This window comes from Lithobates pipiens, unplaced genomic scaffold, assembly GCF_037356315.1.
Source record: "Lithobates pipiens isolate NorthernLeopardFrog02 unplaced genomic scaffold, aLitPip1_a1.2 Scaffold_1, whole genome shotgun sequence".
NCBI classification, from domain to species: Eukaryota; Metazoa; Chordata; class Amphibia; order Anura; family Ranidae; genus Lithobates; species Lithobates pipiens.
Genome location: NW_027507685.1, coordinates 227,677,410 through 227,691,091, shown reverse-complemented (window position 1 = coordinate 227,691,091; position 13,682 = coordinate 227,677,410). Strand labels below are relative to the sequence as shown.

The following is a 13,682-nucleotide window of genomic DNA, read 5'->3' as shown; positions in this document are numbered from 1 at the left end:
TCAGTCCTGATCACGGCCAGCCCTGCCAGTGCCCACCTGCCCCCTGCCAGTGCCACCTCATTAAAAAATAAGTGCCCCCGTCAGTGCCACCCAGCAGTGCCCACAGTGCCACCCAGCAGTGCCCACAATCTGCCTCCACAACGGTGCTGCACCCCAGTGCCACATATTCATGCCCATCAGTGTCATCTATCAGTGGCCAGTAGTGCCACCTATCAGTGCCCATTAGTCCCATCTATCAGTGGTACCTATCAGTGCCCCTTAGTGCCACCCATCCGTGCCACCCATCCGTGCCACCTTATCTGTGCCCATCAGTACTGCCTTATCTGTGCCTATCGGTGCCACCTTATCTGTGCCTATTAGTGCCGCCTTAACTATGCCTATCAGTGCCCACCAGTGCAGCCTATCAGTGCCGCCTCATCAGCGCACTTCAATGAAGGAGAAAAATGACCTGTTTGCAAAATTTTATAACAAACTATTAAACATGATTTTTTATTTTTTTTGCATCTTTTTTTGTTTGTTTAGCAAAAAATAAAACTTCCAGCTGTAATTAAATACCACCAAAAGAAAGCTCTATTTGTGGGAAAAAAAATGATAAAAATGTAATTTGGGTACAGTGTTGTATGCCTGCGCAATTGTCATTCAAAGTGCATCAGCGCTGAAAGCTGAAAATTGGTCTGGGCAGGAGGGGGGGTTTAAGTGCCCAGTAAGCAAGTGGTTAATCTCCATGCTGGGTACTGCACTCTAGGGGGAGGCAGAGAGCACAGCACACACTGCTAGATGCCTCTCCTTTGCTTTCACTTTCACAGTAAACATGGTGCCCAGCTCCTGCACAGTTGATTTACACATCGGCTGAGGAGACATATGCAGCCGCCGCTGTGGAGAGGGGGACTTTACAGCGAGACCCCACAGGATGACTGCAGCATAGGTGAGGAAGGAGGGGAGGAGGAGAGCTAAAGACAGAATGACACCCCTGTGATGGGCGGCACTGGGGCGGGGCCAAGCCCAGCAGGCTTCGCCCCATTTTCGGCACCAGTGTCTGTGAAAAATTCTCTTTCGGCTGTTTGCCGAAAGGGACATTTTCGGCCGATATGTTTCGGCGGCCGAAATTCCTGTTGTCGGCTGCATATACTATACAGAGATGAGAGAGAGAAGTATACTATACAGAGAGAGAGAGAGAGAGAGAGAGAAGTATACTATACAGAGATGAGAGAGAGAAGTATACTATACAGAGAGAGAGAGAAGTATACTATACAGAGAGAGAGAGAGAGAGAAGTATACTATACAGAGAGAGAGAGAGAGAGAAGTATACTATACAGAGATGAGAGAGAGAAGTATACTATACAGAGAGAGAGAGAGAAGTATACTATACAGAGAGAGAGAGAGAGAGAGAGAGAGAAGTATACTATACAGAGATGAGAGAGAGAAGTATACTATACAGAGATGAGAGAGAGAAGTATACTATACAGAGATGAGAGAGAGAGAGAGAGAGAAGTATACTATACAGAGATGAGAGAGAGAGAAGTATACTATACAGAGAGAGAGAGAGAAGTATACTATACAGAGAGAGAGAGAGAGAGAGAAGTATACTATACAGAGAGAGAGAGAGAAGTATACTATACAGAGAGAAGTATACTATACAGAGAGAGAGAGAGAAGTATACTATACAGAGATGAGAGAGAGAAGTATACTATACAGAGAGAGAGAGAGAGAAGTATACTATACAGAGAGAGAGAGAGAAGTATACTATACAGAGATGAGAGAGAGAAGTATACTATACAGAGAGAGAGAGAGAGAGAAGTATACTATACAGAGATGAGAGAGAGAGAGAGAGAGAGAAGTATACTATACAGAGAGAGAGAGAGAGAAGTATACTATACAGAGATGAGATGAGAGAGATCTACTATACAGAGAGCGAGAGAGAGAGAAGTATACTATACAGAGATGAGAGAGAAGTATACTATACAGAGATGAGATGAGAGAGATCTACTATACAGAGAGCGAGAGAGAGAAGTATACTATACAGAGATGAGAGAGAAGTATACTATACAGAGATGAGATGAGAGAGATCTACTATACACAGAGAGAGAGAGAAGTATACTATACAGAGAGAGAGAGAAGTATACTATACAGAGATGAGAGAGAGAGAAGTATACTATACAGAGATGAGATGAGAGAGAGAGAAGTATACTATACAGAGATGAGGGAGAGGGAGAAGTATACTATACAGAGAAATAGAGAGAAGTATACTATACAGAGATGAGATGAGAGAGAGAGAGAGAGATCTACTATACAGAGAGATAGAGAGAAGTATACTATACAGAGATGAGATGAGAGAGAGAGAGATCTACTATACAGAGAGAGAAGTATACTATACAGAGATGAGAGAGAGAGAGATCTACTATACACAGAGAGAGAGAGAAGTATACTATACAGAGATAAGAGAGAGAGAGAGATCTACTATACAGAGAGAGAGAGAGAAGTATACTATACAGAGATAAGAGAGAGAGAGATCTACTATACAGAGAGAGAGAGAGAGAAGTATACTATACAGAGATGAGATGAGAGAGATCTACTATACACAGAGAGAGAGAGAAGTATACTATACAGAGATGAGAGAGAGAAGTATACTATACAGAGATGAGAGAGAGAGAAGTATACTATACAGAGATGAGAGAGAGAAGTATACTATACAGAGATGAGAGAGAGAGAAGTATACTATACAGAGATGAGAGAGAGAGAAGTATACTATACAGAGATGAGAGAGAGAGAAGTATACTATACAGAGATGAGAGAGAGAGAAGTATACTATACAGAGATGAGAGAGAGAAGTATACTATACAGAGATGAGAGAGAGAAGTATACTATACAGAGATGAGAGAGAGAGAAGTATACTATACAGAGATGAGAGAGAGAAGTATACTATACAGAGATGAGAGAGAGAGAAGTATACTATACAGAGATGAGAGAGAGAGAAGTATACTATACAGAGATGAGAGAGAGAGAAGTATACTATACAGAGATGAGAGAGAGAAGTATACTATACAGAGATAAAAGAGAGAGAAATCTACTCACAGAACCAGAGCCACAATACCCAGAAGACACGCCGAGGGAACATGTCAGCTCCCTCGATGTGGACCGGGTGAGTTACTGTTATCTCGTTCTAAGGTAAGTATTTCATAATGAGCTAGTATGCGGTACATACTAACTCATTATGCCTTTTCCTTTACAGGTGTAGAAAAAAAAAGTCAGCAGGTTTACTACCGCTTTAATATGATCCAGATCTACAGCTCTTCCTGCCCCCTGCTCTGCTGATAGGATGACATTGTTGGAGGGGTCCTGCTTCTGCCCTGCCAAAGGTAGGACTGTGCAGGGGAGGCAGAGAGTAAATGGGGCCACTGTGACTACAGAGAAAAAGGAGAGGGCATGACTGCATGGGGCACTGTGAAGGGGGGGCTGTGATTGGTAGGGGCACTGTGATGGAGGGCTGTGATTGGTATGGGGCACTGTGATTGGTAGGGGCACTGTGATGGGGGGGGGGGGCTGTGATTGGTAGGGGCACTGTGATGGGGGGCCTGTGATTGGTAGGGGCACTGTAATGGGAGGCCGTGATTGGTAGGGGCACTGTGATGGGGGGCTGTGATTGGTAGGGGCACTGTGATGGGGGGCTGTGATTGGTAGGGGCACTGTGATGGGGGGCTGATTGGTAGGGGCACTGTGATGGGGGGGCTGTGATTGGTAGGGGCACTGTGATGGGGGGCTGTGATTGGTAGGGGAACTGTAATGGGAGGCTGTGATTGATAGGTAAACTGTGATGGGGGGCTGTGATGGGGGGGCTGTGATTGGTAGGGGCACTGTGATGGGGGGCTGTGATTGGTAGGGGCACTGTGATGGGGGCTGTGATTGGTAGGGGCACTATGATGAAATGAAAACTGCACTGTAAAGGGGGACTGTAATCATCACAGTTTCCTTTACAGTGCAGTCCCCTTATATCACAGTGCCCCATTACATTAATGTGCGGAGAACCGACTCCATGATTATCCCCTCGCAAACGGGCTGTTGTTGGAAAATTGGCAGCTCAGTCTAAATTGCCCGGGCTTATTTTGTGTCCCAGTCTGGGCCTGTCTGGCAGCATCCTCCGGACCATCAGAGTGCATGACAATAGCAGCGGCATGCAAGTTGAATATCTCCTAAACCGTAGGTAAAAATGTGCAAGCCGGGTACACAACCGCTTTAAAGCGGAGGTCCACCCTAAAATGGACCTCCGCTCATCGGAATCCCCCCCCTCTGGCGCCACAATTGGCACCTTTCAGGGGGGAGGGGGGGTGCAGTTACCTGGATAATCCAGGTAACTGCACCCACTTCCAGGGTAGCTGTCTGCGCCCCTTTCCGCAACTGCCCGCCCCTTTGCGCAAGTGCCCCGCTGCCTGCTGGGAAAAACACAGTTTCCAGAGGCAGCGGGGACCGTCCGGATTGCGCCGCGCGGCTCGCGCATGCGCAGTAGGGAACCGGGAAATGAAGCCGAAAGGCTCCATTTCCTGATTCCCATACACAAGATGGCGGCGGCAGCACCCGAGTGTCGATCTAGAGATCGGCTTCGGGTGCCGACATCGCGGGCGCGCTGGACAGGTAAGTGTCACCATTTTAAAAGTCAGCAGCTGCAGTAAAAAACGCGGAGTCCCGGCGGACTCCCGCTTTAAGAAGTTCTCAGCCCAGCTCAGTATAGTGTTGGCAGCAGAGGGGAAGCTTCCATACTGTTGCCGAATAGAATCATTTCTGTACCTTCAGCTCCATCTAGTGCTCAAAATGTAGTATGTTTTTCTGAAATACCTGCAGGAGAAAATACTGTACACTGCATTTTGTTCACAAAGTGGAGTTGGTGATACAGGATTATTCTTTGAGGCTGGGTTCACACTTGAGAATGCAGCGGCTCACAGCAAGAGTCCGGTTCATCCCCATTCACTGTTTCAGGTCTGATTTCAGCCTGAATTTTGGGCTGAATTCAGACCTGAAACGGACCAAAAGACACATAGGGCTCCTGTGCAATTCGCAATGGAGCTGCTGTGGAGATGTGTGAAACGGCTCCATAGAGAGCTGATCAAAATCTCCTGCAATGCGAATTGGATGCAGAGAAAAACAATGTGGTTTGCAGGCACGTTTTGCATTTTTAAATCCGCGCTTTTGATGCTTTTTTGCATGCAGTTTTCATGTATTTTGCTTTTTTTTTTTTTCCTTTAAATTCACTGTAAATAACTGGTTGCTAAGGTGCGGGCCGGGAAGCTGGCCGCTGTGTCCTTCATAAACTAAGTCATCAGCTGTTGGTGCATGTGCCACTAATTATCCCTCTCCAGGGGCGTAACTAGAAATCACAGGGCCCCATAGCAAAATGTTGTATGTCCCCCCACAAAAATAGCAAAGCAGTGCAAAACCGATGACAGTCTCCCACCTCCTGTCCAGAGCCTCCTCATGCGCTGAAAACGATGTCCCTTCACAGACACGCACGAGTGTTCTGCTCCACCCACTCTGCTCTTGACTCCTGCTGTCGGCTACATGTGACTGGGCCCGGGAGGCTTAGCAGTAAACTTACAAAAAACACAGGAAATTTCCCAAGGGGTTTTTTAGCAGCAGAGAGTTGGTATGAGAATAATTGATGTAAAGAAAAATAATTTATTTAACAGACAATAGTAATTCCAAATGAAGTAGTACATCATCCATATAGGTAGTGCAACAAAAAACAAACATGGAACATCACTCATAGCAATGAACACTCTGTACAAGCATGGTTTGCCAATTGTATTTGTAACATATGTATCCACATGAAAAACCCAGATGCATTTCGACCCTTGCGATTTCCAGTCTCTTCAGGGGGGATTTATATTCTAGGAAAATGTCAAAATATCTAATTCTATATGGATCCTATATGGATGATGTACTATTGTTCATTTGGAATTACTATTGTCTGTTAAATAAATGATTTTTCTTTACATCAGTTATTCTCATACCAACTCTCTGCTGCTAAAAAAAACCCTGGAGAAATTTCCTATGTTTTTTTGTATACTTATGGGTTATGCAGCTTTGGGGGCTCCCTTATTGTGTTTTTTCCTTTGAACAGTAAACTTACATTCCTCACTGGGCCCCAGGGGTGTACCTAGAGCATTTGGCACTCGGGGTGGATCCTATATCTAGCACCCTCCAACTTTAAAATGTAAAAACACCTCACTGTACCCCCTGCATACCTCTGCATCCCCCAATATCTTTGTCACTACGTTGTACCCCTTTACATTACGCAACCCGCCCCCTACAGCTCTGGACACCGTTTATATTACACAACCCCCTGCACAACTGTGCCCCTTTACATTACACAACGCCCTGCACCACTGGACCCCTTTACATTACACAGCACCCTGCACCACTGGACCTCTTTTCATTACACAGCACCCTGCACCACTGCACCCCTTTACATTACACAGCACCCTGCACCACTGGACCTCTTTACATTACACAGCACCCTGCACCACTGGACCTCTTTACATTACACAGCACCCTGCACCAATGGACCTCTTTACATTACACAGCACCCTGCACCACTGGACCTCTTTACATTACACAGCACCCTGCACCACTGGACCTCTTTACATTACACAGCACCCTGCACCAATGGACCTCTTTACATTACACAGCACCCTGCACCACTGGACCCCTTTACATTACACAACCCAATGCACATCTTGACCCCTTTACATTACACAACCCCCTGCACATCTGGACCCCTTTACATTACACAACCCCCTGCACATCTGGACCCCTTTACTTTACACAACCCCCTGCACATCTGGACCCCTTTACATTACACAGCACCCTGAAGCCGTTGGGTTCACACTGGTTTCCTGGAGTTTGTCGCAGTGCTGGGGTATACACCGTTTTTCTGCATTTTATCCCCATTTTTAGCTGCAGTCCCACAGACTTCTATTAGTTTGTATAATGTTACTGTGTTTTCTGCAAGCACACCAAAGTTGCAGTATAGAAGCCATTTGGCGCGCTTTCAGAAAATGTTGCAAAAATGTGTAACCTAATAGAAGTCTGTGGGACTGTAGTGAAAATGGAGTTAAATGCAGGAAAATAGTGTATACACCAGTACTGCAACTGAACCACAGGGCATCAGTGTGAACCCACTTGAGTCCTGGTTCACATATATGCGATGCAGGAATCAGCACGATTCTAGAGCGGATTCCTGCATTGCATGTCGCATGCTGGCAATGACACTGCCCTTTGCAAACTGCTACGGTTGTCAGTGTAAAGTTAATGACATCCCCAGATCAGTTTGCAGATAGCAGTGCGAACTGTGAAATGGTGCAGGAATGGGATTGCATAGGTGTGAACACCCATGCGATCCGATTCCAGTGCAGACCAAAAAAAAAGGTCCTGCACCATTTTGGAGCGGGTACAATGCAGTTTGTATGGCTGAACTTGCATTGCACAGACATCGCATGTGATTTGTATAGCAATGCGGTGTGAATCACATGCAATGTCTGTGATTGCACTAGAGAAAACCCTGGCTAGGAACATGATGTGGCCATCTATTAGTATGGGCTGGTTAAAAGAAAATGCTTTGGATAGTTAATGAGAGATTCTGCTGGAGGACAACAGAGGAGAGAGAGAGAGAGAGAGAGAGAGAGAGAGAGAGAAGAGTCTGCACACAGTGACAGGGCTGCTAACTCACTTGGATGTTCCCACTGGGTAGGCTTGGCTACTGAATCACTGAATCGAATCAGTGAATCAACTCACTACAGTTTGAATGAGTCGAATCATGAAAGTGAATCTGATTCAATTCATTGCCAAAGATCCTCCCCTTTCAGGATTTTTACGGAGCTGAAAAACAGCAGCCTCAGATCATGATTTGTAAAATTAGCTATAATATGATTGTGTGAGCCTTCAAGATTTCCAAGTTTCTGAATAAATCACAGAGCACACGCGGTTCTCTTTTGTATGATGTCTGTGTGTGAAGCAGGCAGCAGCTAGTCAAGTCAAGTCCAGTCTGTAATGACACACTCAGGAAGAGAGCAGATGAGTATCAACATTACGTGAGCCAACAGCATGGCTCCTGAATCTATGAGTGGTTCATGAGTTGTGTGTGAGTCAGGAGAGCAGTATAACTCCTTAATCCAGGGGTGCCCAACCAGTGGCCCGGGGGCCACATGTGGCCCGCGGAGCCCTCTGATGTGGCCCGCGACCTCCTGCTCTGGGATGGCTGGTTGGCAAGCCCAGATCACTGATCCGTCATCCTAGAGCCTCAGTGTTGTGAATGAAGCTGGCGACGGAGAAAGCAAGCGGCTGTGGAGCAGAGCCGCATAAGCCAATGCTTCCTGTATAGCGCTGGCTCCTGTCACAGGCGGAGTGATACCAAATAGGGCCATATCTGTTCTGCAGTGGGTACTGGGCTGCTTTCAAACTGATCCGCAGGTGTACCACCTACCTCGAAGGGCCCATAGAGTGGGTTGTATCCATGTCTGCTCTCTATATGCAGAGTGGACACAGACCTGTCATCCGTCCGCTCCACTCATTGTGGCCCTCAACTGGTTACCAAGTCACTTAAATGGCCCTCACTCTTCGAAAGGTTGGGCATCCCTGCCTTAATCTATGAGTGACTCATTAGGTTCATGAGTTGTGTGTGAGTCAGGAGAGCAGTATAACTTCTGAATCTATGAGTAACTCATCAGGTCTCATTAGATTCATGAGCTGCTGTGAGAAGTCTTTGAATGAGGCTCAGTTCACATTGGTGCGATCATGCGGGAGACCCTGCAGTTCACACATCGCACCACACTGCCCTATGCGATTGCGAACTGCTGGAAGTACCAATACAAAGTTAATGGCACCCCCAGATCGGTTTGCATATCGCAGTGCAGTCAATTCGGATGGGAATCAAATTGCATGGGGATGTGAACACCCATGCGATTCGATTCAGATGTGGACCAAAAAAAGGGTCCTGCATGACATTGATCCAAATATGAGTCAAATTCAGCCATACAAATCTGTATGACTGAATTTGCATCGCACAGATGTCACACAGCGCACTAAACGCAGCACTGTGTGAACTCAGCCTAGATCACAAAGAGCACACAATCATTCTGTATTTTAAAATGCACTGTGCATATATGAGTCAGCAGCATGACTCTTGAATCTATGAATGACTCAGTCTACAGAGCTCAGTGCTCACATGCTATAATTTGTATTTTTGGTTATGTTAGTATTTTTGCATAATTCAAGGTATCTGCTGTATTGCAGCATTTATAGAATAGTTATTGCAGCAAAATAAAGTTACTAAACATCTAATATGCTTACTGTACTGACTGAGTGTATCAAAGGACTGCAGTTCTGATCCTTACTCTTAGCTTTGAAGAAATTAGCCGTGAGTCGATTCAGTGATTCAAATCATTTCACTGAACTGATCCAAATGATTCAACTCACTAAAATGAATCACTCTGCCCAAGTCTAGTTCCCAGGATGCTCACACTAGCTTCTGCAGCTGTAGGCTACTTGTGTGAACGTTCCCGCCCCCCACATTCCTTTCAGACACGGCACACGGGCTGCACGCAGCTTGGGCGGACACAGGAACAGAGGGGAGCCGATGCAGCTTCCATTTCTGTGGAGGGGGGAGGAGTTGTACTCGCTGGGCTGTTAGAACGTAATGTAGAATGCACAGCATTGTGTCAAGTACAGCAGACATCCCTATATTTTTGCCCGATGGGTCAGTCCACCTGAGCTGGAATCTTCCTGTGCACATTGCCACTACCAAGCCTGCCCGTTGTCACTGTTTCATATACCGCCTAACATCCCCCCAGTGTGTGCCACCCGGTGTGGACTGCCCCTTCCCCCTAGTTAGTACACCGCTGCTGGGCCCCACTTGGCTGCTGGCCCCATAGCGCCCGCTTAGGTCGCTATGGCGGTAGTTCCCCCATTGTCCTTCTCTCATATCTTCTCTGAAACGCCTGCTAGATACTTGGGATATTCCTCATATTTCATGGATGGGTCTTATCCATGCCATCAAAATGTCCCTCTTTCTCAAGATGCTATACCCATTTAGGGTTCTTCCCATCCCCATTCTTCCTCATGCCTCTGCATTTTGCAATTTCGTATCTTAAAATGTATCTGGGTTAGAACCAGACTGTACAGATCCCTTTTGTACACTCCAAAAATTAGGGGAATGTTGAGAGTTCCCAATATTGCCCTTTATTACAAAGCAACCCAGATTGCTCCCATCGCCGAACTACACTCAGTTAATTTGGCACCCCTATGGACCCGTATAGATGTCTTGGATACTGACCTAATTCCTATTTCTTCTATACCATGGATTGCTCCTGTGCCTAAATCTCTAAACCCAATTTTGGCCCATACCTTCTCTGTCTAGGATTCTATTAAATACTCTGCATGTCTGATATCGCCCCTACCTCCCACTTTCACTACTGCTCAACTATCCTTTGTTGTTCCCATCTGGGTTGGAGAACCCCCGCAGTTTTCAATGGTGGAAGCACAATGGTCTTGGGCGTTCGTTGCTTACGGCCAGAGGAAACTGTTTATACCAATCCTTACGGGACTCCTACAAGATCCCGAATTGGAAAGTTTTCTATATGTACAAATTCGTCACTTTTTTTGGAGTCTCTAACCAACATAATGAACACCCATTATTCTCCACCGCCTTCGATATCAGATGTCAAACCAACCCTACTACTCAGAGTCTGATCTCCTTGTTATACTGTATTCCTCTATATTGAATAACACTGGATCGCAAACCCCCCCATACTGTGACACATGGGCAAAAGATTTTTGTTCTGCTCCACAGCCAGGAGATTGGCATAAAATGTGGTAGTCCCTCTTTAAATCTTACATAAATACATACACTATATTACTAAAAGTATTGGGATGCCTGCCTTTACACACACATGAACTTTAATAGTATCCCAGTCTAAAGCCTCTTACACACGGTATGATTGTTGGCCAACCAAGTGTCTGATTTTTGTCAAAAAGGAGTCTGCCAGGATTTTGTCTTGCATACTAACGGTACACAATTGTTGTGCCACAAATACGAACGTAGTGACGTTCTACGAGGAATTTCCGCTATTGAGCGCCACCCTTTGGGCCTCTTCTGCTAATTTCATGTTTGGTGAGCATTGATTCCGAACATGCATATTTGTACTTTTGTGTGATGGATTTGTGTACTACCTACCAGAAAATCTGACAACAAACCGTTGTCCGCCAAAAATGTACTAGCATCCAACATTTGTTGGCCGAAAGTTTGGCAAAAATTGTCAAAAGGAGCATACTAACGTTAAGATTTTAGGACAACAGTCTGTCAACAGACAATCCCTTGCCAACAATCGTATTGTGTGTACAAGAGTTTAGTCTGTAGAGTTCAATATTGAGTTGGCTAACCCAAGGCTGTCTACAGGGTTGAGGAGTGTGTCTATAGAAATGTTTGAGCACTCTTCTAGAAGCGCATTTGTGAGGTCAGGCACTGATTTTGGGCGAGAAGGCCTGGCTCTCAGTCTCCATTCTAATTCATACCAAAGGTGTTCTATCAGGGTGAAGTCAAGATTCTGTGCAGGCCAGTCAAGTTCCTCCACCCAAAACTCGCTCATCCATACCTTTATGGACCTTGCTCTATGCACTGGTCCAAATCATTTGGTGGAGGGGGGATTATGGTTTAGGGTTGTCTTTTAGAGGTTGGGCTTGGCCCCTTAGTTCCAGTAAGGGGAACTCTTAGGCCGCGTACACACGCGGGGACTGTTCGCTCAACTTTGTCCGCTGAACAGTGTTTCAGCGGACAGTCCGCTCGTGTGTGGGCTTCAGCGGACAGTTTCAGCGGACAGTATGACGAACAAAGTTTTTCGGAAATCCCGAAAAACTGTCCGCTGAAACTTGGTTTGAGCGGACAGTCCGCTCGTGTGTAGGCTTGTTCGTCAAACAAAGTTCCGCGCATGCTCAGAAAGAATTTATACGCCGAAGGTTGCATTGCAGTGTATAGGACGTCGTTTTCTAGTCCCGTCGTACGTGCCGTTCACGTCATCGCGCACGGTTTCAGAGGACTGTTCGTTCGTCGTGTGTGGCCAAGTCCGTCCATGCTAATTTTGAGCGGACTGTCCGCTGAAACTGTTTGACGAACAAAGTTGAGCGAACAGTCCCCGCGTGTGTACGCGGCCTTAAGGCGTCAGCATACCAAGACATTTTGGACAATTTCATTCTCCAAACTTTATAGGAACGGTTTGGCAATGGCCCCTTCCTGTTCCAACATGACTGCGCACCAGTGCATAAACAAGGTCCATAAAGACATAGTGCCTCTTGTATTAGTTTATGTGTTAGGGTACAGGCTGGGGAACACATTTCCAGTGGTTGTATATGTTTAAGATAACGGTGCTCTGAATCTGTAGACAAATAAGTTTGACTATTTTGCTTAGGTCCGTATCTGACGTAGTTTTGGTTTTACCCTGTCTCAAGTACCCTTGTATTTTCTGAAAAAATCCTTTATTTTCCTATATATTCCTGTATGTCCTTGCAATAAAAAATGGAGAATGAACAATAATAAAAAAAAAAAAAGGATTCTGTGAACCCCCATAACGGCCACAGTAGGTGTGCAGACTGAGGACAACTACTAAAATACTGAAACTTAGGGGTTGATTTACTAATTCTGGAGAGTGCAAAATTTGGTGCAGCTCTGCATAGAAATCGGCTTCCAGGGTTTTTGCCAGGGCTTTATTGAACAAGAGGAAGTTAGAAGCTGATTGGCTACCATGCACAGTTGCACCAGATTTTGCACTCTCCAGTTTTAGCAAATTAACCTCTTAAGCCCCATACACACTATCAGTTTTTCTGCTGAGTTTTTCCTTCAGCTTTACCAAAACCATGTAGTGCAAGGGCATGCCTGATTGTATACAAATTGAAACTCCTAAGGTCTGACCTCATATTATATGGTTTTGGTAAATCTGAAGGAAAAACTCAGCAGAAAAAACTGATAGTGTGTATGGGGCTTTAGTTTCAGGTGGGTCAACCCTTGAACTTCTTACCTTACTGCATATGATTTTGCACTCTGAGGCTGTGCTACCAAAATTGTTGTATGACCAGGAAAGCTGGGCTATTAAAAATATTATTGCAATTTAAATTTAGCACTTACCTGTCAGCTGAAAGAAAAAAGCAGTCTTCTATCTGAAGATCCTTTTTGTAGCACACATAAAAATACCCCTGTGATAGCTTGTCCAACGTTGTGAGCAGTGCACGGGAGGAAATCTAAGCTTGCACTAAGAGTGAAAGTAAGTTGTTTTAGTTTTCTTTATACTTTAGTGTGGCTTTGTTTAATAGAAATTTACTTTTATTTTTCACTTTCCATTTTAGTTGTTTAAAGCGGGAGTAAACCCACAGATGTTTTTTTTTTTCTACCTGCAAAGGAAAAGGCATAATGAGCTAGTATGCACCGCATACTAGCTGATTATGAAATACTTACCTTAGAATGAGGCCCCGACATCTGGTCCGATCCACCCCGAGGAAGCTGACATGCTCCCTCGGCGTGGATACCTGGTTTCTTCCAGGTATCGCGGCTCTGGCGCTGTGAGTGGCCGGAGCCGCGATATCGTCACTCCCACGCATGCACGCGGGAGATTTCTTCCCGGCAGCGTCCGTAGTCTGCTGAGTTTTCAGCC

General features: G+C 45.5%; 1 protein-coding gene across 4 annotated transcripts in view; it reads right to left on the bottom strand.

Moving 5' to 3' along the window:
* Window positions 1-13,280, bottom strand: part of LOC143983984 (H-2 class I histocompatibility antigen, Q7 alpha chain-like) — a 119,409-nt gene extending 106,129 nt beyond the window's left edge. For 2 of the 4 annotated variants that reach the window (XM_077484216.1, XM_077484233.1), the window contains exon 1: window positions 13,160-13,280. The gene's annotated coding sequence lies outside the window, so the exon portion shown is untranslated. The remainder of the gene's footprint in view (window positions 1-13,159) is intronic. The other 2 variants (XM_077484280.1, XM_077484252.1) reach the window with 2 other exon arrangements.
* Between the last annotated feature and the right edge of the window lie 402 nt (window positions 13,281-13,682).